We start from the raw sequence: 12,649 nt of genomic DNA, 5'->3' as shown, positions 1-12,649 counted from the left end.
TTTTTTTTAGGGCTTCATTTCAAAGCAATCATTGCCGTTAGTGCCATTGTTCATTTTCCTGCATGATATGACACTACAGCGCACAACTAATTGTGACACACACAAAAAATCTTTTATGCATTGTAATGTGCAGTGTGTGCTTTCAGTGCCACTATTTGCTCTTCACCTTAGAAAATCCCACGTGTCCAAAGCACATCAGTAAGAAATGTGCATAGTTTTGTGTAGGCTTACTTACTTATTTGCATAGATCAAAACCACCCTAGAATTATAATGCCAGATTTTCAAAGCACCACTCCTGAAATCAGCACACTTTAGCTTGGACAAAATGGCCATTAAAAATTAAATTAAGTTTGATTTAACACCTTTTCACAACAGAAAGTGCAATGGTGGCAGAATGTCTTGGTTTGCCACTGTTAGTTGAATGCGGTGAATGTCCATCACTGGTTTTTACTGTGCATAAACAAATGTGACCCGTATGTTTGCAACTAGAAGTATGGGCAGCAAAGCAAGAAAGTAACATTTATCCCACAACAGAGCATTAGGATAGCTTTAAAATATCAGCATGGCTAACATAATTACTGCATGAGTGCTCACAACTGAAACATTGAACCACTTATAGCAAGGAATCCAGGACATCCAGCATGTTCCGTATCTGGCGATTTATATTGTTTTAACTCCTTCATCTTTTAATGTTTCGAGGATTTCACAAAGATAATGACAGCTACATCAGCGTTACAGAATGGGTAGAAGGACTGTCGGTAATTTTTACGCGGGACTCTAGAAGAAAAGATCAAATGTAAGAATTTATTCTATTGTATGTTGATTCATAGCTCATATTTGAATACAGTATTAACATGGATGTGCTATTGTTCTATATGATCAAAAGATCTTGGACATGCTGTGGGGCATTAAAAGTTATTGGAGAGCCACATGCAACTCATGGTTTTTTTTTAAAAAAAAAAAAATACCACCACAAATCTCTCATTTACATTTTTTAAAGATAAAAAAAAATCTACCCAGCACAAATCTCCCATTCTAAAAGATATCTTCACTTAGAGGTAAGGTTTGTCTTGAGTATTCTATAACAGAGATCCGAATCGCCAAATCAGTACTTATCTTCTGCATCTGGCAAGTTTTATGCCCACCCCTTGAAAGTATCTGAATATCCAGATCAAAATTCACTTGGGAAAGTGCAATAAAATCATTCATATTAACCAATCATATAATTTGAGATCAGTAAATGCGCCTTCTACTGAGTGTTTGAATTTCTAAATACAGTACAGAACAAACTTTATGGCTTTAATTACATAATCCAATAGTTCATTTGCAGCTCCGTTCAGCATATTTTGCATATGTTTTACAATGGATAGAAGATGTGTAGCAGACTGCAAACCTGTCTGCTATAGGATGTTGTGCATACTTGAAGTTACAGAAGAGCAATGGAATCACTGGAATACCTCTGAGCTTTAGAGGCTGTCACCTTAAAGGAATTGTTCAGCATAAAAATAAAAACTGGATAGATAGTATGTGCAAAAATGCTTCTAATATAGTTAGTTAGCCAAAAAATGTAATGTATGCATGCTGGAGTGACTGGATGTCTAACATAATAGCCAGAACACTACTTCCTGCTTTTCATCTCTCTTGGTTTCCACTGATAGGTTACCAGGTAGTAATCAATTAGTGACTTAAGGGGGGGCCACATGGGTCATAACTGTTTGCTTTTGAATCTGAGCTGCATGCTGAGGATCACTAACTCACTAAACAGTTATGCCCCATGTGGCCCCCCTTCAAGTCAAAGACTAACTCAGAGTTAGAGAGCTGAAAAGCAGGAAGTTGTGTTCTGGCTATTATGTTAAACATCTGCTCACTCCAGACTTTATATATTATATTTTTGGCTAACTATATTAGAATACAATCTATTTACCCAGTTTTTATTTGTACACTGAACTTTTCCTTTAAATATGATCATTGCCTTTACAGCAATTTTCAAAGTTGTTCCCTAGATGATTAATGCTTTACTTTAAAATAAACTGTATTTTTAGGGAAAGTGAAAATGTTTGACTAATATCTGTGGTCTGTGAGTCCTGGGTTCAAATCCTGGATAGGATCTTTCCTCTTGGCTGCATGCTTTAGCTCCTTCTTTGCTGGGCCATTGGTTGTAATGGTCATCTGGAGGCAGCTCCATGTAGAGTATACCCTGTGGCATAACACATAAGGTTGTTTATGGACGAGGAGACCTGGGTTCAAATCCTGGATGTGACCCATCCACCTGGATGCGTGCTTTATCTCCTTCTTTGCTGGTCTATTGGTTTATTTTTGTATTTGGTTCCCTTTATACTTAAGGTTTCAAAGAGACATGCGGTTGTAACGGTCATCCATCGGGTGCTGTATATAGCGTAGACCCGGTGGCGCAGCTCATAAGTTTACTGGCTTATGGTCTGGGAGCCCCGGTTTCAAATCCTGGATGGTGCCTGATTTAGCTCCTTCTTGGTTTCCTTTTTTTTTTAAAGTTTTTCAAGTTGCTGGTCTATTGGTTTATTTTTGTATTTGGTTCCCTTTATATTTAAGGTTTCAAAGAGACATGCAGTTGTAATGATCATCTGGAGGCACCTGCATACAGCGTACACCCTGTGGTGCAGCGCGTAAGTTGACTGACTTATGGTCTGGGAGTCCCAGGATCGGATTCTGGGTGGGACCTGTCCACCTGGATGCCTGATTTAGCTCCTTCTTGGTTTCCTTTTGTATTTAAGGTTTCAAAGAGACATGCGTTTGTAATGGTCATCTGGAGGCAGCCGCATACAGCTTATACCCGGTGGCGCAGCGCGTAAGGTGACTTCCTTCTGGTCTGGGAGTTCTGGGTTGCGACCTATCTGTGTGGATGCATGCTTTAGCTCATTCTTTGCTGAGCCATTGGTTCCTTTTATATTTAAGGTTTCAAAGAGACATTCGGAGGTTTTTATTCCCATATGGGGACCCCCCCAAGTTGATGCAAGGGCAAGGTATGGGCAAGGTGCTAGATGTGAAAGGCCAGCCCAGAAGCAAATACCTGGTTATCTTAGAAGGGGAGGAGGCCAGATGGGGAACCCACCCAAAGCAGATACCTAGGTGGGATAAAAGGGGGCAACACCCGTAAGACAAAAGGCACCCAAATACAGATTAATTTTACAAGAGCTGCTGCAAAGCACCATATTTTTCAGCAAGACCCCCACCTTCTATCACAGGCAGGGCACCTCTGGCTACTAATCTTCTACTAATCAACACACCATCCAAACAACTTACTCATGCCAAGGAGCTCCACCAGGTGATGGCGGGAATCAAACTCACGACCATGTGCACCGTAGGCCGATGCTTTAACCACTTGGCTACCCGGAAGGACTCCTTTACCAGGGGTTCTAGGCTGTGTATTGACTTTGTTAGGCAGAAGATCGCCTGCCGGCACAAAGAGACATTCGGTTGTAATATTCATCTGGAGGCCGGGCGATACAGAGTAGACCCTGTGGCTCAGCGCGTAAGGTGACTGATCTGTGGTCTGGGAGTCCCGGGTTAAAATCCTACATGGGACCTATCCTCTTGGATGCATGCTTTAGCTACTTCTTTGCTGAGCCATTGGTTGTAATGGTCATCTGGAGGCATCATCATATAGAGTAGACCCTGTGGCACAACACGTTGGGTCACAGGTTTATGGACAAGGAGTCCCGGGTTCAAATCCTGGATGTGACCCGTCCGCCTGGATGTGTGCTTTAGCTCCTTCTTTGCTGGTCTATTGGTTTCCTTTTGTATTTAGAGACATGTGGTTGTAATGATCATCTGCAGGCCGCTGCACATAGTGTAGACCCTGTGGCGCAGCGTGTAAGGTGACTGGTTTATTGACTTGGAGTACTGGGTTCAAATCCTGAGTGGAACCTGTCCACCTGGATGCCTGATTTAGCTCCTTCTTTGCTGGTCTATTGATTCCCTTTGTATTTAAGGTTTCAAAGAGACATGCGGTTGTAATGATCATCTGGAGGCACCTGCATACAGCGTAGACCCGGTAGCGCAGCGCGTAAGTTGACTGGCTTATGATCTGGGCGTCACGGGTCCGAATCCTGGGTGGGACCTGTCCACCTGTCCACCTGGATTCCTGATTTAGCTCCTTCTTGGTTTCCTTTTGTATTTAAGGTTTCAAAGAGACATGCAGTTGTAATGGTCATCTGGAGGCAGCTGCATACAGCTTAGACCCGGTGGAGCAGCGCGTAAGGTAAAATTCTGTTGTGTGGGGCCCCGATGATTTTTGATGGCAGCCCCTACCAAATGTGTCTCTGTAATTGGTTACCCTGAGTTACTGCACCTGGGTGTTGCACATTTTATTACATATGGGGTAAGGAATTAGGGCAGGTAGTAAACTGAGTCAGGAAGAGGCAAGGAGTTAATAACCCAGGAGATCAAAAACCAGGTTCAAAGCTTAGGCAGGAACTGTAGCAAACAGAGACAGCTTGGGCAAGGAACAAAGAAGGAAATAATCTTTTACATTCAAATTTGGCACTAATGTGACACCATGGCATAACTATTGGTGGATGGGTGACCCAGGAAGAAATTCAAAAGAGACATTTAAATATCCCATAGAAATGATGAGCACCCTTATTCCAGAGCCCCAGTCTGGTACTTTAACCTCCACTGCTGTTTCTGGTTTGACCCATGTATTGTACTTTATTCAACCTATAGACATAAATGAAAGGCATACAATAAGCTCATGGTAGAGTCATTCCTGCACACAAGGTTCACATTTTCTCATTTAAAGCAGTTGCAGCATTAAAATGACACATCCTCCCAATTCTTTAGGCACAAATTTGCTTCCTCAATTGTTATAGCATGGGAGCTGCCACCACCATCATCAGTGTCAATGGTTTAGAGTAGCTTTGGATGCAGGTACCTTTAAAGCCTGAGTGCCCAAAATCTTCAAACTTTACAAAATCATGTAAACATTAAATAAACCCAGGGTCGGACTGGCCTGCCGGGGCACCGGCTAAAAACCCTGTGGGCCCTGGCCTTGGTGAGCCCTAGGGCCCTCTAGTTAAATTTATTGTATGTGTGGTCCCGTGTGAGTGATTGGGCGGTGGACCTACCACCGCCCACATCACTAACTAGATAGAAGGTACCGATGACTGCGGACTTGCAGCTGCAGCCTGGCAGCAGGTCCTTGTTGAAAACAGTGTTGATTCTCTTTGACGCGACTGGGCTCTGGGCTGCGTTACTTGACGTGCATGACGTCACGTGACTAAACCCCCGGCGCACGGGCATCAGTAGAGGTGCGGCTCTTGTACCTTTGAGCGGGCTGCTGGCTGCAAACAAAGTGGGGAGCAGGCATAACTGTGTTCAGTGAGCTGCCTTAGAAGACTTACTCTGGCTGATTCATCACTGCACTGATACACCTCCATTTGAGAGTCCACTACCACAGCATCATCAGGTACTTAAACTGATTGAATCGGTCTCTAGCTTTTGGATTTTAAACAGAAACTAACCTGGACTGTTGTATGTTTTTATATTAAATTTAAAAAAAAAAAAAGTTTCAATGTCCCTTGAGTGTTACTGTTAGTAGGGTGTGGATAAGTGGACACCATGTTATTACAGCAGGCTTGTCCAACATATTGCTTAATTTTATTTAAAGTTTTTTTTCCTTTTAAAGTAAGTTTCACTGGTGCCTTAACCTGGTAAAATCAATCAATGGAACAGTTAGGCCATAGGCACACGGAGCGTTTCCTCTGCTCCTCTTGCCAGCATTATTTTTTGCAGGCAGAGAGAAGTAGATCCGCTGCCTTACGCTCCTCATTAAAATTGCACTGAGAAGTACAGCTTCCACTCATGTGATGTGCAGGCCCACGGAGTACAACGAAGGTTGGGCAAAAACACAACCTCCGCTGTGCATGCCTGCAAAAAATAATGTTGACTAAGAGGAGCAGAGGAAATGCTCTGTGTGCCCATGGCTTAAAGATATGGGGAGAGATGATCAAAACTGGGCATGTTTTCTTTAGAGAGGTGGCGCATAGTAGGGACATGATAGTTCTTTGCAGATACATTAGAGGACATTACAAACTGATATAGATTGATCTTTTTCACATAGAAGATAACAAAGGAAAAGAGGGCAGTGAAGCTATTTGGTACGGGGGGGGGGGATATGTGGGCCCTTGACATCCGCTTTCCTGGTGGGCCTGAGGTCCGACACTGAATAAACCCAATTTGCTGGTTTTGCTTCCAGTAAGGATTTATTATATTTTAGTTTGTATCAAGTACAAGGTACTGTTTTATTGTTACACAGAAAAAGGATATCATTTTTAAAGATTCTTTTTAAAGAGTCTATGGGAGATAGCCTTTCCATAATTCAGAATTTTCTGGATAATGGGTTTTCTGATAATGGCTCCAATACCTGTATAGCAATATGTATGTTCCCAAAAATCTGTATTTAAGTTTTGTTTTCCATGGAACAGAATGCTAACAATCCTTTTATGGATGTATATCATAATGGGACAACATCAATAAAAGTAGACCTCGCATTAGTAAAGTCATTAGAGAAACTCACCTCAGATGGCAGTGCTCCACTAGGTACCAGTGGATTCAATCCCCCCCTCCCCGCCATCATCCAAACTAATGGGGTAATGGAGTATGATCTGAGCAGACCCGGGCAGAGATGTATACTTTATCTACCCCAAGAGTATCTCAGTGGTGGCTAATATTAAATCTACCCTAGCCAAAGCTGAGGTGGCAATAGTAAACCATGAGTATTGTTTGAGATACGGGTGTTTCCACCTCCATACATCTGTGAGGCTGGTTGTTTCCAGCCAATTGGCGATGGCTACTGAGTCATAGGCTACTGGACAGAGCCCATAGGGTGCTCCTTTCTGTAGAATATCATTGAGGACTTGCAAGTCAGCTGGAGGGGGAGATAAACATTAAATATTATGTATAATGGGTTGTGCACCCTCAACTTCAGAATTAAGTATCTACCAACCCCGTCAGAGATTAGGCATTCAAGTGAACAGTATGGATCTTCTCACGAAGATTGCCACTGTATGTAGAGAATTCAGTGTGATAGACACCCAGTTCCATTAAGGCACACACTCTCTGCCCTACTAGATGGGTCTCTTGGAGCATAATGAGATCTTCCCCTGACTTTCTCAGTTAGCTTATCACTATGGATTTTTTGATTTTATCATTGAGACACCGGGTGTTTCAAGATAAAGTAAGTTTATCTTGTACCATCAGCCTTAACAATAAAGTTATCAATAGTAATGAGAGAAGCTGTCTGGGGGGCGTCACGCTTGTGAACAATCAGCGTCTTGTACAGTGTGGGCCCACCCAAATACCTTAGACCAGAGGCCCACCAAAAAAGCTTAGACCAGGGGCACACTCTCTGTACTATAGTCTTCCTCTCCTCACTCAACCTCCAGTCTCCTAGTCTCTTTTGTTTACAAACCATAATCTATTATTCCATCTATTAAGGCTCTGTGTTCTCATAGAATGGCCATGAAATAGGCCAAAATTGAGCAGCATGAGGGCCCACTGACACCTGGGCCCACCGGGAGTTTTCCTGGTATCCCGGTGGGCCAGTCCAACACTGGTCTTTTAATTAGTGTATGCGAAGGCGGCTTTTACCCCCAAAACAGCGACATCCAAACATACATCATAAACATTGTGCAAAGTTCGGTAGTTTTGATTTGCAGGTCAAATAGTTACTTTCTTTAATGAAAAAGAAACCTATGTCCAATATACTTTAATTAAAAAATGTTTTTATAAGAACCCTGACTGTATGCAGTAAAATTCTCCCTTCATTTACTGCTGTGGATAGGAATTGTCAGACAGTCCCTAACTGCTCTGTAGGGAAACAATCATACTTATGAACAGCAGGGGGAGCCGCGTCTTACTTCCCAGCCATGCAGAACTCAAGCAGCTTTGTTTGTTTCCCTGTAGAGCAGTCGGTGACTGTGTCGAGATTTGTTTTGGATTTTATTTTTGCCTTTACTTCCCCTTTACTGTTTCCAACTCCAACTGCAGGGACAAAGATCATGGAGCCAGATTTAAACAGGTAAACTGGGATTATATTTGGAAGATTATTTGGCTGCAGCCACTGGTTCTGCAGAGTTGGAGAATGTTTGTATTAAACAATACAAAAACTATAAAATCCACATTAGATTACATGACAATACAGGGCCCAGTGCAGTCTGTATATTGTGATTATTAATCAGTCTTGCTGTATTGGCTTCTGGCAGATATTAATTGACTTGTGCTGTTTTGATAATTTATGATGATCCCTAAGCAGCCCAGACCACACTGAGCATGTGCACAGTCTTGGTCTTGCAAAGATCTATAACAAAGTTACAAGATGGTGACACCCTGTGGCCAACTTTGAAAGCATAAATCATTTGTTTGATTAGGGTTGTGGTGCAGTAAGTTCATGTTTATGTTTAGTATACAAAATACAGCATTTCTAGCCTTATTCTATTTTACACTTTACTTCCCCCTTAATTATACTTGCAATGACCCCATGGTGTGGCTTTCATTCACCAAAAAGCCAGGATACAGTGTGGAGGTGGAGCTTGTCTCAGCACAGGAGGAAGAAGTAAACTAAAAGCTACTTAGTATTGTCAGGTTTGGATCAATCCACTTGGGTTGGTTCAGATGATGTGACTTGGACAAGAATTGGTGCTCCTTGTACAGGTTCTACCTGGTGTCAGTTCCTTGGATTCACTATTCCCATTCTCCATCACTGCAAGTCCGGTGTACTCCTGAGTAGTAGGCAGAGCTATGATGCAACGTGCTGCTCTGACGCTGAGTATTGAGTATCAGAGAAGCTTCTTCTGAGCATGGAGTGGCAATTCCCCTTGTAATGGCAGCAATGATATCCTTGGGGGTGATGCTGTGTCCATCTATCAGATACCCCAAGGATAATGTAAACAATAGGTCAATGTCTGGCAGGGAGAGGTGAGCCCATTTTATATTTTACATTTATCACTGGTCCCCTGTCTGTGTAAAACACTCTCATTCTCTCTCCATCCACATTCTCTGCTGCTACTGTGTTCCTTCCCATAATTTGGAGCTTTCTGGATAACAGATCCCATACCTGTACTAATGAATAAACCCACATTTTACAGTTTATCGTTGGCCCCCTCTCTGTGTAAAACACACTCATTCTCTCTCCATCCACATTCTCTGCTGCTGTGTTCCTTCCCATAATTTCGAGCTTTCTGGATAACAGATCCCATACCTGTACTAATGAGTAAAACCCACATTTTATATTTATTGCTGGTCCCCCGTCTGTGTAAAACACTCTCATTCTCTCTCCATCTACATTCTCTGCTGCTGTGTTCCCTCCCATAATTTGGACCTTTCTGGATAACAGATCCCATACCTGTACTAAAGAGTAAAACTCCCATTTTACAGTTTATCGACAGTCCACCTGTCTGTGTAAAACAATCTCATTCTCTCTCCATCCACATTCTTTGCTGCTGATGTGTTCCTTCCCATAATTTGGATCTTTCTGAAAGACAGATCCGATACCTGTATTAAGCAGTAAAACCCACATTTTACAGTTTATTGTTGGTCCCCTGCCCCTGTCTGTGTAAAACAATCTCATTATCTCTCCATCCACATTCTCTGCTGCTGCTGTGTTCCTTCCCATAATTTGGATCTTTCTGGATAACAGATCCCACACCCGTACTAATGAGTAGAACCCACATTTTACAGTTTATCGCTGGTCCCCTGTCTTTGTAAAATAATCTCAATCTCTCTCCATCCACATTCTCTGCTGCTGTGTTTTTTCTCATAATTTGGAGCTTTCTGGATAACAGATCCCAAACCTGTACTAATGAGTAAAACCCACATTTTACATTTATCGCTAGTCCCCTGTCTGTTTAAAACACACTCATTCTCTCTCCATTTACATTCTCTGCTGCTGTGTTCCTTCCCATAATTTGGAGCTTTCTGGATAACAGATCCCAAACCTGTACTAATGAGTAAAACCCACATTTTACATTTATTGCTGGTCCCCTGTCTGTGTAAAATAATCTCAATCTCTCTCCATCCACATTCTCTGCTGCTGTGTTTTTTTTTCCACAATTTGGAGTTTTCTGGATAACAGATCCCAAACCTGTACTAATGAGTAAAACCCACATTTTACATTTATTGCTGGTCCCCTGTCTGTGTAAAACACTCTCATTCTCTCTCCATCCCCATTCTCTGATGCTGCTGTGTTCCTTCCCATAATTTGGATCTTTCTGGATAACAGATCCCATACCTGTACTAATGATTAAAACCCACATTTTAACTTTTATCGCTGGTCCCCTGTCTGTGTAAAACACTCTCATTCTCTCTCCATCTACATTCTCTGCTGCTGTGGATCTTTCTGGATAACAGATCCCATACTTGTTCTAATGAGTAAAACCCACATTTTACATTTATCTCTGGTCGCCTGTCTGTGTAAAACACTTTCATTCTCTCTCCATCCCCATTCTCTGCTGCTGCTGTGTTCCTTCCCATAATTTGGATCTTTCTGGATAACAGATCCCAAACCTGTACTAATGAGTAAAACCCACATTTTACATTTATTGCTGGTCCCCTGTCTGTGTAAAATAATCTCAAAAGAAGTAAACTGTTGTCTCTCGCAGATCTGTCATGTAACTAACCCCATGCATATCAAAGTAAGACACTTGTTCATTTGCTTTAGCTGAAGGCTCTGGTAACTTTTAACATGTAGACTGTATATTGGAGTGGTTTTTTTTTGTTTGTTTTTTTAAACACTCCACCCTGAGAACTGCAAATAATTATAAACTACAAATTCAAACAATCACAGACAAACTTTGGGAAAAACATTTTTAAAAGAAAAAAAATAGATTGAATACTGCTTTGATCCAGAAACTGAAGTAATCAAGCAGCATGCAGTCTATGTAAACTATTAGAAACAAAAATATTTTAGAATTTGTTCAACCTGACTGTACCATATCAAATTTACTTACGTAAGGCTTTTCTTTAAGTGCAGAAGTGCATCTTCTTTGCTTCAACTTACTCTCCAGAGTGATGGAAGGACAAGTACCAGAAGTCCATCATCTGCCTTCCATTTGGCTGCCCTTTATCTTACAGGGGGTTGTCCTTTTAAGGTACCCAGGTATCTAATTTAGGCCAGGGGTTCGCCAACTTCCCCCCCATACATAACCCTTTTTGGGGTTTGCCTAGAATTAGCCTGAAGTTGCCCTTTGGAAATTGCTTAATGAGGACAGTGTTCTGTAAAATGGTTAAAAAAAGGATTTGAGAAGCTGATTGACAAAGGTCGGTTAGTTGTTAATCGTTAATGTAGCCTGAGTAAAATGCAGCTGTGGCGCTTTACCGAACCCTACGTATCTGTCACTTGTCAATGTAACCTATGCCTTTGTGTTCAACAGACAGGTACACAACAGGCCTGGAACTAGGGACAGGTAAACAGGTGAACAAAGAGCAGTCAGGTCATCTCGGGGCATGGGTGGAGCAATTCTGCCGAATTGAAAGAAGAGATCGCTCTTGAATGCAGCTTGCTGAAGATGGCACAGAAGAACCAGCAAGGTGGGGATAAAGCTAACCTTTAACCCCACTTTGCTTACTCATTAATGTAGCCCAAAAAAGGCAACTTCTGCCAATATGTACCCCCTGAGGTTTCGCACACGGGGCCCTTTGGATTAAGAAACCAGGCGATTTGCTGCATGCGCCATAGAACAGCCACGTGGGGGTGCTGGTTTTGCAGACTCAAAAGTAGCAGTGGCTCATAAATGCTGCCAGAAAAAAATGCCACCGACAAGGTCTAAAAAATCACCCACCGGGGATTTGAACTCCACAGGCAAAAACAGGCTCTTAAGCTACTGCGCCACAGAGATTAGAACTGCAGCAAGTCGTTCCGGATTACTGTAATAACCGATTGTCCCCTTGTGTCTCTGCATTGACTGGCAGTGCCAGAAGTCCATCTTCTGCCTAATAAAGTCGATAGAGCCTTTGGTTCAAGGGTTCAATTCCCACCTCTGCTAAAAACTCAGTTCCAAAGCAGCTCTGTTTAGTTGTTTTTCAACCAACTCTCCAGAGTGATGGAAGGACAAGTGCCAGAAGTCCATCATCTGCCTTCTATATGGCTGCCCTTTATCTTACAGGGGTTGTCCTTCAAAGCTACCCAGGTATCTATTTTAGGCCAGGGGTTCCCCATCTTTTCTTCCCCCCATACATAACCCTTTTGGGGGTTGCCTAGCATCAGCCTGAAGTTGCCCTTTGTTCTGTACCAAGCTTAAAAAAAAAGGATTTTAGAAGCTGATTAGCAAAGGTGAGTTAGTCGTTAATGTAGCCTGAGGAAAATGCAGCTTAAGCGCTTTACGGAAATCTACCAATCTGTCACTCATTAATGTAGCCAGAGGAAGATGCAACCTTTGCCTTTGTGTTCAACAGACAGATACCAGACAGGCCTGGAACTAGGAGCAGGGAAACAGACAATTTGCCACATGCTCCAAAGAGCAGACAGGTAATCTTGGGGCATGGGTGGAGTGTTTCTACCGGATCTAAAGTAGAGGTCACTCTTGAATGCAGTATGCAGAAATTGGCACTGATGAACCGGCAAGGTGGGGGTGAAGCTACCCTGCCTGTGATGGAAGGAGGGGCGTTGCTGAAAATC

The sequence above is a fragment of the Xenopus laevis genome, chromosome 1S, assembly GCF_017654675.1.
Source record: "Xenopus laevis strain J_2021 chromosome 1S, Xenopus_laevis_v10.1, whole genome shotgun sequence".
NCBI lineage: Eukaryota > Metazoa > Chordata > Amphibia > Anura > Pipidae > Xenopus > Xenopus laevis.
Note: the sequence above shows the minus strand (reverse complement) of the source record.